Here is a 14,484-nt window from a genome sequence, read left to right as displayed (position 1 = left end):
TTCAAAAATAATAAATCAGTCTATAAAATGCAATACTTTTTTCTCAAATTTCTCTTTCAACATCATTGCATATACATACTCGATACTCCAATTGCAAATATGTGTAGAAAATATCCAGACCTCTTTCAAATGTCACAATACAAACAATAATTTTGTCGCACAATAAAAATGCCAATAGTCTACCAATTCGCTGAATTCCAACAATATAACGCCCAATTATTGCTGAATGCAATAGACATTTTGTTTTTGTCTTTTTTAAATTGCAAAAAATGATATTCAGAGAACACAAAATCATACACACTATACACCCAAATACAGACATATACTCGTATGTATATGTATAAAGAGAAATTCGTGATGATGCGAGTAAAAAAATATTGTCAGACGATAAAAAAACCATTTGTGTACAAACATAGATTTATTAGAACTTAAATAGTTATTGGCTATAAAATAGATTTTTTATTCAAATACGTCGACTCAATTTTGCCTGATTTTGCAAAAATACAAAGGCAATGCAACAAAACCGCAAAAACAATTTGGAAAAGATATTCAATATTATTGCTATGCCTTTTGTGCAATGGCTAGAAGTAGTTCAATTTTAAACATTTTTTATTTTTTTTTTTTACAATATATCAAAGAGAAGAACACTGCAGCACGTAAAGAAGAGTTCACCCCTCCATATTTCGTTGCAAAATAGCAAAAACATATCGAGAAGTCTGTAGCTATTTATTTCTGAATTCGAAACCGTTCTTATAGCGTTTTTAGACAGCCAAATTAATTTATCAATTAAAATTTTTATTGAGAAAGCCTTTTTTGCCTTATATCGTACGACTTTGTTGCATAGTTGGATTTGATTTTCAAGTCGATTAAAATTCAATTGAAAATATTTGATTTGATTTTGATTTTCATTTTGTATGGTAAATCGGTTTTAATAAGCGTTTAAATCGAGCAGAGGCCGGTTAATTGATCAATCCTGTCTAAAAACGCTATTAGTCGATATTGTGGACCATTTGCATTAGTTTGATACTGATTTATCGTTTCTTAAGAATAAAACACATATTAAGTTATTATATATTCATTTATTTCGGACTGGATATATTTCGATTTCATGCATTTTCAAATATATTGAGATATCGATATGATACTAAATTCAGTTAAAGGTCGGAGATTTTTATGATTAGTAAATAACAGCCTTTTCGCACAGCCCTATTAGTTTAATACATTAAGCTTATAATTGAGAAACCAGTTTTTGCCCTTCACACAGCCTTGATTAACGATCAGCTGTCATATAATACATTTTTGTTTTTACTGTTCATAAGAAGTTGCTATGTGTGCTTCATCAGCTGACTGCTATAATATTAATAACCACCAAACCAAATATCCAACGTGGACAACAGCTCGCAGTGCAGCTTTCTAGTTTCAACTCGATTCGTATTCGATTAAAAAGTAATATAATAAGTTTCTTCTTTTGTATGGCAAATCGTTCTAAATTAGCATTTTAATCGAGCAAAGGCTGGTTATGTGATCAATTAACTCCTGTGCAAAAATGCTATAAAATTAGATAAGGGATACCCTTATCGAGACTTTAATTATAAATTCTTGATTTCAAGTCTGTCTATCGAAAATGGTCAGAACTATGGCCCGATTTCATCCATTCATACAAACTAATCTAACAGAACATATTACAGTGGCACAAGGGTATATCTACTTTTTAAAAGGTTCCCAAAGTCTTGTCCCTATTGTGTAATTCTCTTCTTTGTATTCTTCCTTACCCATGTTTCTGATAGACAGACGCTGTTATCATGATACAAATTCCTTGGTCATTCCATCCGGTTTTGAATAGATTTTTTAAAATAGCTCTAGATCAAGGTCGATTCACCACGATCATCTAATTACTTAAAATCATTTGTCGATTTCTTTCAAATATATTTTGGTTGCTAGTTCTCTACTATGAATACATTTTTTTTTTTGTCAAAAAGCATTGTTATGAGGTCTGCGACCTGAAAAAAGTTTTTGGCCACTTCCGGATAATACGGTGGATGCAGAAATAATTCAAAGACCAATTCATGAAATTATTAACACGTGTCGGGCATTCTGATTTTTAGAATGTCAGCTATCTCGATTAACTCCCTTTTACGCTCATTCATAACTTTTGAATTTTATCATGTTTCAACAGCAGTTCATTAAGAAAAAATTTAAAGTCTACTTGCATTCGCCAGTCAATGAACGGCCCTTGTTCTGAGACACCTTCCTAATCGCTTGATATTTAAACATTAGCTGGGCAAATTGATATGTGTTTGAGAATATGTTTAACACACTGCCACCAGGCGTTTAAATATCTATATTTATTAATTACATATTGGTCAAGCGCATATGTAATTTTCCGACAGCCGGGTGGGCGCTATAACTAACTGCTTGCGCATTTTGAATGCACAATTAGGCTATACAGCCAACGATTAGAATCCAGTGAAATAGCAGTTAGACAGTCCGAATGGTTCTCAAACCGTCGCCGTATATGGTTGGGACACTCGCAGCCGGTGTGATGCATACGTGCCAATTTGAGCGTAGATCCAGGTAGACAACTGTTGGACGCAGCACAGCAGCTCCTTTCAGCGCACTTCCGTCCGCCCACTGCAAAGTAACTGTAGATTTGTATTTATATCCAGCGCTAAGTTGTGTCGTGGGCGTAGGATTTGCACGCACTCGCCTTTTTAACAGCCGCCTGAGTACGCGTGCTACGCTTTATCACCGCTTTGTGGCGGTGGTGTTAAGTGTATTGCCATATCTCCGCCTGTCCGACTTTAATGTGCAATTAAATTAAACACTTTCGTGATAAGCGAGTACATATGCACTTGTATGATTTATTGTATATTTATATGAAGAGTGCGTAGGCGCTGCCTTTATCGTTTGAGCGCGTGTAATTCTTTCACGTGTACTTTTTCGGCGCGGAATTGTAATGGTGGCGAAGTCATCTAGACAATAAGATGACATTTTGTCTAATTCAAATTCCAAGCATAATAAATTAATTTTTACGCCTACTTGATTCAGTCGTACATTGATATGATAGCTTGATTAGAAAAGAATGATCAATTTCTTTCTGCTATCACAAGTAAAAATTTACAAATGTTTAATTAAGTCTTCGATATATTAATGGAAGAGTTTTAAGTAGATTACCGAAAACGATTATCTAAATGATGAGCTTCTAAATGAACTTATGCCTTTTCACTTTTGGTAAACGATGAAGCTTCGATTCATACATTTTCAGAACACTTATATTTTTTAGGGTAGAGTGCTTTAGTCTTTGACTAATCTGCATCTAGATCTCATATTTTTATAGTGTGATGGTGGTCACCACAGCTGAGTTCACCGTTCAAATCTTATCAGAACAAACAAATCGACGAAAAATGTATTTTAATTGTGATTGTCCTGATGATGAATGTCAAACAAAAGGCATTTATGCCGAATATCTAAGTTAATAAACTAAAATAATATTAAAACAAGTAAGGAAGGACTAAGATCGGTTGTGACCGAACATTTCATACTCTTGCAAATTATTTATTTAATTTTATTAATATTATATAATACACAATTTGACCTACATATTCGGCATATATATTGTATAAAGTCCATTGAAAGTTGGAAACCCTTATATTAGATTAGAAGCACCGAGGTTCTCGTGTTCGATATATGGGGCCTTAAAAACCTATGGTCCGATTTCGGCGATTTTTAGAATGGGGCTGCCACACTATATACATAGTATTTGTGCAAAGTTCTGCACTGATATCTTCACTAGTACTTACTTTATATATTGTAAAGTAAACGATTCAGATAGTCTTCAAAGTTCTGGTATATAGGAAGTAGGCGTGGTTGTGAACCGATTTGGCCTATTTATCGCAACATATAATTGGGATGCAAGGAAAATGTTACAAACCAAGTTTCATTGATATTGGTCGAGTAGTTTCGGAGATATGGTTTTTGACCCAAAAATGGGCGGAGCCGCACCCACTTAAAATTTTGCAAACCAATTTGGGTGGAGCCCTTCTGTACCTTCTATATAATGAAATTTATTATTTCCGGAGTTTTCCCTTACTGAATTAAACCATTTTTAGTAGTTTTCAACATAACTTTTGTATGGCAGGTGGGTGTGGTTATAATCCGATATTTTTGGACTGTATAAGATAGTACCTAAAAGAAACGATTCTAGAAAGTTTGGTTCATATGGCTTAAGTAGTATTCGAGCTATGTACAAAAAACCTATTTGGGGGCGGGGCCACGCACACTTCTCTAAAAAAATTACATTCATATATGCTCCTTCATAATGCGATCCTTTGTACCAAATTTTATTTCCATAGCTTTATTTATGGCTTAGTTATGGCACTTTATGTGTTTTCGATTTTCGCCATTTTGTGGGCGTGGTCCGATTTTGCTCATTTTCGAAAGCAACCTTTCTATGGTGCCAAGAAATAAGTGTGCCAAGTTTCATCATGATATCTTAATTTTTACTCAAGTTGCAGCTTGCACAGACGGACGGACGGACGGACGGACAGACACACATTCGGATTTTGACTCATCTCTTCACCCTGATCACTTTGGTATATATAACCCTATATGTAACTGGTTTAGTTTTGGGTGTTACAAACAACCGTTATGTGAACAAAACTATAATACTCTCTTAGCAATTTTGTTGCGAGAGTATAATTAGTAGACAGAAGGCTTTGGGCGTTTGTCATTGTTCAACAAAATTTCGATGGAACAGGACATGTTGTCATCGAAGATCGTGAAATCTCTTTAAATACAGTGCGGGTCTTCAGCATTGTCACTTTTGAATATATAGGAAGGAGAAAAAAGTATCTATTGATAATGGATTTAGGCTTTTGCGTATCTTCTAAGAGATATTTGATAGGAAAAGAATTCGCCGAAGGCTTTTTTGAGACAAAAGACAATTCTTACAGCAAAAGATTACATCGAAAAGTAGAACCATAGCTAAAATTGGCGCTTCGCCATCCATAAATTGATTTGATTCATTTTCTATACAATATAAACCAGTCACCTTGAAAACAGGGTAGCTAGAAACTGATGTGATGCTTGCAACAACCTTTGGTTTACTTTAATGGATGAGCGCGGCTTTTATCTTTACTGAAACACCACTATCAGATATCTGACTTCAGCAATCGACACAAGCTAAAAATTGAAGTAAAATTCAACTATATTTGCATACATTTCTTAAAAATTATCGTACTTTAAACAAACAAACATACATAATTTATTAAGAAGTTTCACAATTAACAAAAAAATGAGTTATATTTATTTAAAGTGATTGCCAAGCATTGTAATTGGACTCTTCTTGTTCATTGTACACTTTTTCTTTCAAATGAAGAAATCACTGCTGGCAGAACAGATATTTATACTCACATATGGAATTATTTATATGTACCAAGATAGTATATAAAGTATAGATTATTAATACCATCATTTAAATTACAACAATATAAGTAAATAAATATAATATAATAATGAAAATATAAAAATACTATGCAAAGTTAAAAATAAGTGGAGTTGCAGTTACATATTGCTTATCGCTCTGAAAAATATACAATACTTTACATTATTACTAATTACAGCGGTCAACACAAATTATATGGTACAGATATAAGCTGCTGTATAACGGGGAATCACCTAATTAATGGGAAAAGTTATGATAAGGACTCTATGATTCAGGAGCTAAAATTTATTTGGAGTGGAAGCTTATCATATATTTTTATTTTTTATATTTTATATTTTCATTTTATTTTAATTTAAAAGAATATCTTATAATATTGCTATCAAGCAGGCTAAAAACTGTTGTGGTTATAAAGATAAATAACTTTTGCGGTAAAATTCATATTAAATGATGTTCCATAAAGTGAAAGTATGAGTATGAGAGGCCTTGGTTTTTGCTCGATTTTCATTTAATAGTTTCAAGAAAATTTGTATATAGTTTAATTTTAGTATATAGTTTTTGTAGATTCATCTCGTCAGCATCTTTATAGTTTTGATAAATAATAGGTTGGCCTTTTTGTCTTTTGAATTTCGCGGCTATGTCAAGCGCTACTTGACATAACCTACAAAATGACGATATGCATGCTTAGTTTGGATATTGCGTTGAACAGTTATAGACGAGTAAACATAGAGTTCCCGAAAACGCCGAAATTCGCCCTTTTTTTAAGTTTTCCTTCGTTAAAGGCAAATCCGCTAGAGAAACGTTCCGTGCGATTAATGGTGTTTTGGGAGTTTCGACGATTCAGAGCGGGTGAAAATGACACCATGGATAAGCCAGCCGGCGGAAGAAAATAAGAAGAAGAAGGTTGGTGACTGGCGACGAAAACTGGATCACATGCGACAATATCAAGCGAAAACGGTCGTGATCGAAGGTCGGTGAATCGTCCCAAACAGTGGCCAAGCCGGGATTGATTGTCAGGAAGATTTTGCTGTGTGTTTAGTGGCATTGGAAAGGAATCATACACTATGAGCTGCTCCCATATGGCTAGACGCTTAATTCTACCATCTACTGCGAACAACTGGACCGCTTGAAGCAGGCGATCGACCTGAATTGGCCAACAGGAAGGGTGTAGTGTTCCACCAGGACAACGCCAGACCACACACTTCGTTGATGACTCGTCAGAAGCTACTGGAGCTCGGATGGGAGGTTTTATCGCATCCACCATATAGCTCGGACATAGCGTCAAATGATTACCACATTTGCTGGTGTGAAGTTGAACTCAAAATGTGCTTGTGAAAAGTGGCTTTCCGAGTTCTTCGCAAATAAGGAGGGGAGCTTCTACAGAAGGGAGATATTTGCCAACCTTATATATCCCTGCTAACAAAAGTATTATTTTCATTGCAATATGTTCCGAGGATAACCTATACATACATACATACATATTTACAACACTTGTATACATTTGTCAAATAATTCACCATTGTCGGAAGATGCATCTGAAATTTCAATAATCAACAGGTTGTTAATGTATTCTCATGTGTATGTATTTTTCTCTCTTTCGCCAGGAAACACTCAGAGAAATTCTTCATATATAATATATTATAAACAAGCTTTAAAGGACTCGACTAATTCACCACTCTCTAAATATATTGGTGAATAAAGGAAGCCAAAAGTTTCAAATCGAAATCAATTTTTAAGTTCTTTCGACAAGCTTATAAAGAAAGCTTTTGCATGAAAATTAAAGCAGAACTTATAGTAGTCGTCTAAATAGTTTTTATGAAATTCTTATGTCGAACATTCTAATGTGAATTGCTATTTATTTTTATTGAAGTACAGAGATTCATATTCCACGAATTGTGGATTTATGTAAAATAATTATCTGTATTTTTCAGAAGTTAATGCGACGTATTGCACGAATAACTCAAATAATGGTGTATAGATCCTATATAAAATCCTATTGAAAAACTAGTTTTTGGTTCTAGAGTGACTTTTTGTGGAGGTCTAGAAGTCGTAGAAATTATTATTTCCTTTTTTTAGTATTCGTAAAGTATACTTAAGAACCTGCCGAAGCGAATTTGCTGAAGCCCATAATAGCGCGGCAATTTTTTTTTTGGTCCAAGTAAAGCTCAACTTTTCTCTATGATAAACAAAAAATATTCTTCCTCATTTCCTTATTGTTTCGCAGTTTGTGGCATTTAACATTTATCAAAACTCTCATAGTATGATTATAATTTGTCCACGCACTTGGAAATAAATGCGATCTCAATTGAGGCGTAGAGGTATCTACAGTTGTTGTACTTACTTTAAAAATACGGGTTCTGGTTCGGTTAAGCTGATTTGATTATTTTGGGATTAGGCTCTACTGAAGCTCAGTGCTTCTCTGAGTAAATCAAAGTGAATTCATTGCAATAAGTCTAAGTAACCGGAACAAGCATGATTTGTATCCGGCCCAGACTGTCAACTCGGCAGCACCCCCCACAATTTTTTGAAGAATGTTTTCTATTGTTTTAACAACAACAATGTCTATATTGAAATACAGATTTCCAGCGCAACCAGCTTGAAGTTGGAAATAAAAGTAAAGCTGAACTAATATTGAAGGAAATATAGACCTAACAAAGAATTGTTAAGAATTAAGAATTATTTCCAAATCTATCCATGACATTAATATGTCAAGCAGAGTACTCATTCAAAAATCAAATCGAATCAAAGGCCGTTACAGCTCTCAACCGTCTTATCAAAAATTTCACAAATGAAAGCACAGTGATGGCGAAACTAAACAGAAGCATTTGCGCGCACAAAACGAAACCAATGAGAACAGAAATACTCACCACTCACAACACAGCCGCAACAGCAACGACAATAACAGCCTCTCGCACGCAGTGTACTGACCCCAACCAGCGGCGGCGCTAAGCGAGCAGATGAGCTCAACACTGTTTGTGTTGACTTTGACTGACTGACTGCAGGAGCTACGGTGCGGTCAGCAATAACAAATGCTAGTGGGTGGCTGGCATTGGTGTTGGTGTTATGCGGCTGACGGCGCTGCCGGCGTCATCACAAGCAGCGCACAAGCCGAAACACGGATGGTAGGCGATGGAAAAAAGGCGCGCGCACATTTCGCAGTGAAGCGTTGACCGGAACACATCGCGACGGGACGAGTAAGCGTTCAAACGCAACAGTAGTAAGCATGAAAAGTGTAAAAGCGAAAACTCGACGTTAACGTTAAAGTCACAAAAAAGCGGACAAGCGACAGTCGCCGACGAGCAATTGACAACAGCACAAGCTGTAAGGCAGCAACAAATGCAACTGGTGTGTGTTCGAAAAGGAAAAAAAAAAAATAAAATAAATGTAAATGCGTGCGGAAGAAGTTATTAATAAGAAGTGTTAAATTGAAAAATTAAAAAAAAATTAAATTTAAAAAATAAAATAAAATAAAAAAAATGTGAATTTTTTTTCAAAAAAAATTTTAAAAATTAAAAATTTACATTACAATAATTTGTGAATGCTCGAACTGCATTAATAATCATTAAAAATACACTTCTGTTATTTCATTTGACGCGCGCTAAAGCCAGTGTGTGGCGAAAATGTGGCGCCGGCCACCTGTGCGTATGAGTATTCTTCAAGCAAGTGCCAGTGCATTACAACAACAACACACCGCAGCCGCAGCAACAATTAGTGCTCGAAAGTGTTAAACAAATTAGTGTATACAATTAATTACTTTAAATTGCACGAAAAACCAAATAATTTCCAAAAATAACAAAAACAACAACAACAGTTTGTACTGTCAGTGTCAAGGTTGCATTATAAGGCAGCGCCACGGGCGCATGGATGGACGGACGGACGCACGGACGGGCGTTGCTTGTCAGTGAGACACTTAAAAACACACAGCAACGACAACAATAACAACAACAACACAACACGTCCGCCATTGTCGCCGCGTATACAATTGTCGACGCTAATTAATCACAGCTGCTGAATGGTTAGTGGCACATAAAATGAATTAACAGATCAATTAAAATGCGTAAGTGGTATACATTTACTTTATACTTGGCTATATATTTCTACTATTTGCCCTGCACCATAGAACCCAAGCCATTATATATATGTATATAAACTCAATAATTGTAGACTCAGCGCTAAAATGGTGCACAAAAGTAATCTCGTTAATTTATTTGAAGTCAAACTTAATTACTTTTATTAATTACATGCAAATGTAATGCGACAGCGCCGCAATTCGAAGAAGTAGAAATTTTCGAAAAATTTCAAAAATGACGTTTGAAAATACAGCGTTTTGCTAAATAACAAGCTGACAGACAGTTAGTTTATTTGAATAATGCTAAATGTGCTAAGTAGTTGGAAGGCATATGTGTGTGAGTGTGTATATTTTCACTTCACACTGCCCATGCATCGCACATATGACGGACAGCTAATGAATAATGAATTATAAGTAGTAGAGAGGGTATGAACACACCTATGTATAAAGATATATACCTCCTACTTATATATTTATATATGTGTATATAAACTAACATATTAACATATACAACCTACGATACATACATTTCTATGTACTTCTATATATTTGTATTGTTGTTTTTGTAACAACAAACCCACTAACTTACCTACTTGCATATACATATAAGATAGGTGTGTATTAGCAAACAACCCCGCCATGCTTTTCGCAAACATGAGAGATGAAAATTGTGTTCTATATTAATTGCGAAATGTGATTTACACATTGCATGCCATCTCGTGCATTAAAATTAAAATATGTAATTTTTACAACCAGAGCGTGTGTGACAAGCACATACATACCTTTCTGTGTGTATGGGACTTATCTCTCATACAAGTGTTGCAATATTTATAAATATATATTTGTATCAATATACGTGTAATATTGCATGGTAGCGGTTAGTGTTTCAATATGCTTTCTTTGAATCAACCAAACTATACAATTTTGATTTCTCTCAATTTATTTAAGTACAATTAATACTTTACAGAAATTTCATAAAAGCAATACAGATTTAAAATGTTTATGAAGCGGCAATTAAAGCTTTCAACAATTGATTAAATATTTTTCCAGATTTGTCGGTTCCAAAAATATAGAAAAATTTGGTCTGATACAAGCAAGAATTTAAAACCTTTACATAATACATAAATATTTATATTATTTTGGCTGCAAAAATATAAAATATTTATGTATTATTGATTAGGTTAGGTTAGGTTAGGTACGAAGGTTGTTTCCTTAAACAGAGAACACACTTTGACTATTAAGAACATTCCTTTGTGATGCCATAAAAGAATCGACAAAGCGCCTAGAACCTACCACAAATTTGCAGTGGTTTTTAACAGCTATGTCCGCTAATTCATGAAAATGCACAAACAAGTGTAATCCAAAAAACGTTTGCCTAGATCTCGCAAAGGCGGGACATTCCAAAAAAAACGTTGGAAAGATTCTACATCATCCTCCTTCAAGCACCTTTTGTAGCTAGCATCCGATAAAAGTTGTAGTTTGACCATGTGAATCACGATGGGGCAATGGCCAGTTAGAACTCCAATGACTTTGGAAAGTTTGAACTTGTTTAGGGCGAAGAGTTTCCTTGACCTCTTGCGATTTACTTTGATTATACAGCCCCTCCATCAGATCAGGATTCGAACATAACCCCAGAAAACCTTGATTTTTAAATTTCATCGGATTCGCTTGAAACCCGGTATTCGGGATCGCTGATTACGAATCCGATGTCGGTTTTTAAATATTCAAAATGGCGAATACAATATGGCGACGCTATTTTTTTAAATTCATCGGAATCGCTCGAAACTTGTTACTCGGAGGTTTTCGAGGTCTCTGCTTACGAATCCGGTGTTAGGTTTAACCTCCGCCATTTTTAAAAACTGACACCGGATTCGTCATCAGCGACCCCTAAAACCACTAAGAAGTGAGTTTCCGTTCATTTTTGGACAGTATTTAGTATACCAAATTGTTAAAAATCTCCAGTTGTTAAAAATAAGTTAAGCTGTATATGTCTCGAGGTCACATAATTATAAATGTGTTCAAATTCACTAGTAGCTAAAGCTGAAATTAATTATTACCATATAAGTAGAAATATTATTGGCCAAGCAATTTGGTTTAACATTAATCACCACGTCCAATCGATTCAGAAATGAACCCTATTATTGTTTATTGGCATTTATCATGGAAAAACATGTTAAAAAAGTGACAAAAAAATAATATACAAAACCTTGCAGGCCTTGGACTCAGTTGTCTTGTGATGTTGTCGTGTTTCATTCATTATCACAAATCGGCTTTTGAAACACATCAGTCAGTCGAACACTTTTGTCTTTTGCTCGTTCCTTTGAGATTCCAATGATGTTAACTAACTCATTCTCAATTTTAGATCACTTATTCTGAAAATTTTACCACTTATTCTAGCGTTGCTAACTCTTAGAACTTCTTGATTACAACGACATGATTCGACGTGATTATAACGAAATTCAGCAAACTATTACACGACTATTGTATATAATGAGGCAGATAGTGCGTAATAGCGTTTTTAGACAGGAGCTAATTGATCAATTAACCGGCCTCTGCTCGATTAAAACGCTTATTAAGATCGATTTACCATACAAAATAAAACCTCCCATTTATTTTAAATTGAATTTAAATCGACTTGAAAATTAAATGCAGGTCAGCGACAAAGACTTACGATACACGTTCTTTGTCTGCGACTGGCTGAATTTTTTGAAAAAAAAGCTACGGTGGATGTCGCTGCTAAAAAATATTAATCAGCTGGGGAAACTTACCAACTTCTTATGAAAAGCAAAAACAAAAATGTATAATAGCCAATCGGTTATCAAGCCAGCCGGCAGTATAAAAGGAAAAAATGTGTTTTTCAATAAAAATTTTAATTGATCAATTAATTTGGCTGTCTAAAAACGCTATAATACTTATAAAGAATAAGAATACATAATTATGCTTTGACCATACAGTGTTTTTCCTGTATTTCGTCACTTTGAAACCAATAACTTTAGAATATTTTAATTTGGATTAAAATTTCTGAAGATTTGAAAGTGTTCGAGACCGAAAACTTTTAAGCCTGTATAGTACAATGCAAGAAATATTCTTATTCTACAAAATAAAGTCAGAATCTGATGCGCTTTGTTATTTAGGGGAAATAGCTCAAGCTTAATTCCTGAACAAAAGCGTAGAGTTTTTAATATCAACATGTTTCGTTTATTTGTATTTTTTCGTTAAATAAGGAAAAGCTATACACACAATTAGTCATAGATAGTTTGAGTATTATAATTTTAAACTGAAATACAACATTAATAAGTTTATCAAAAATGTATGTATTTACGAGGTAATTAGGTAAAAGCATAGCATTTACTATATGAACAACACATCAGAAGTTGACAAAGGGGTAATAGCAGAGGCAAATAGTATTTTTCCACACAGAGAAATGTGCAAACTATAAAATTCGCTAACTAAACATGTCGGATTTGTAACCAATGTTCAAATATATTCACTTGTACACATACATATGTTTATATGTGTGTGCTTTTAGGCACATCCTCTTTATTAGTCAACATGAATTAGCGCCAGCACTTCACGTGCACGCTTTTGGTGAGCAAAAAATATTTTTTTCCAATATTCGCGTCTTTCGTAGCTTTTAGTATTTAGCTTTTAAGTGTGTGTGGGTGTGCATCTGCGTGTGCATTGCAGCACTTCCCACATAAACGAATTATGTCTTCCTCTTCCTTTCCATGTACTTGTACACCAGCCGTAGACATAATAACATTTCGTTGTTTTCCTCTCGTTTCGTGTGTTGTTTTCATTATTGTGCGTTTGTGCTTTTGTCTTCGTACGTTGTTGCGTCGCTTATTGCTGTTGCTGGTTGTTGTTTTTTTCTTTCAGCTTTGCTTATTTTGAATCTAATGTTTACACAATTGTTTGGTATTTTCTGCGATTTGCTCGATTTTATTAACTATGAATTTTTATTTTTCGAGCAAACTTTATTTTTCGCTTTTAGTTGTATTTGTTTTTGTTTCTGTATTTGTATTTGGTTTTGTTGCTGCCCAGATTTCACGCGGTTTAACACAACTCATAGTTATTGTCGAGTTCATAGGTGCTGGTATTTAACTACTCGGTGAAGCATTAAGCTAGTAAGTCATATAAAATTTATTGAATGTAATTAGTCCCACTGGCTCTCCATGCCACACGCGGTATGAGTATCCAAGCGCAGTTATTTGTGTTGTTGCTGTGGGGTGGGTGTAGGTGCTTTTATTGCGTTGTGTTATCGGAAATCCTTCGCCTTGGTTGGAAACAGAAATTTACTAATCAATTATTTTGTGTTATTACTTTTTTAAGGCGTTTCTACACTTTTCTATGTTCCATATGGGCGGGGATATAAGTTGTTGCTGTGCATGAAGGGGTCTGCTCATTTTTGAACTAATGTAAATTTCCTTACACAAGGTATTTGTTAATATTCGTACGAACGGTTACAAACCGGATATTTGAATAATCGGTTTTCGGGTTATTCGAATAATTTTAAGAGCCCTAATTCATCTCCTAATCTAATCTCAAATCCAAATTGGTTGAATTACCATTATACCACGGTTCCGAGGAATTTTCATCCGGATACCTAAAAAAGGCGTTGGGTATATAATAACCCTTGTTAGCCCTGAAAGTTCAAGCTTCGCCTATTTCAAAATATCTATAGTAGACAGCAATTGGTCCGCCTCTTCTCACATGTTTAAGAGTCTTACTAAAATGCCCAGATGTCTGCAATGAGTTCGGATTTGCTGTACAATTCCGCAATATGAACGTACCGGGAACAGGTCGGAGCTCCGGGCCCGTTGTCGTCCTGCCTTTAATACTCGACTTCGCGTGACTCCAGTATTAAACGTGTTATTCGTCTCACAAGCTCAACAGCCATTTTACGATGTCCCGGAGTCAGCAATGAGTTGAGTTTCGCTGAAAATTCTTGCCTCAATATAAACGGACTGTATGT

At 34.8% G+C, this 14,484-nt stretch overlaps 1 protein-coding gene across 4 annotated transcripts in view; it reads left to right on the top strand.

Annotated features, from left to right (window-relative positions):
* LOC105217295 (uncharacterized) overlaps nt 1-14,484 on the top strand; it is an 85,816-nt gene that overhangs the window by 8,247 nt on the left and 63,085 nt on the right. Inside the window, exon 1 of one of the 4 annotated variants that reach the window (XM_054230809.1) lies at nt 8,320-9,455. The exons of 2 other annotated variants lie outside the window; for them this stretch is intronic. The gene's annotated coding sequence lies outside the window, so the exon portion shown is untranslated. Of the gene's footprint in view, nt 1-8,319; nt 9,498-14,484 lie in introns of those variants that run through there. One more of the 4 variants, XM_054230808.1, reaches the window with a different exon arrangement.

This window comes from Zeugodacus cucurbitae, chromosome 5 (assembly GCF_028554725.1).
Source record: "Zeugodacus cucurbitae isolate PBARC_wt_2022May chromosome 5, idZeuCucr1.2, whole genome shotgun sequence".
NCBI classification, from domain to species: Eukaryota; Metazoa; Arthropoda; class Insecta; order Diptera; family Tephritidae; genus Zeugodacus; species Zeugodacus cucurbitae.
Note: the sequence above shows the minus strand (reverse complement) of the source record. Positions and strands in the feature narration are given on the sequence as shown.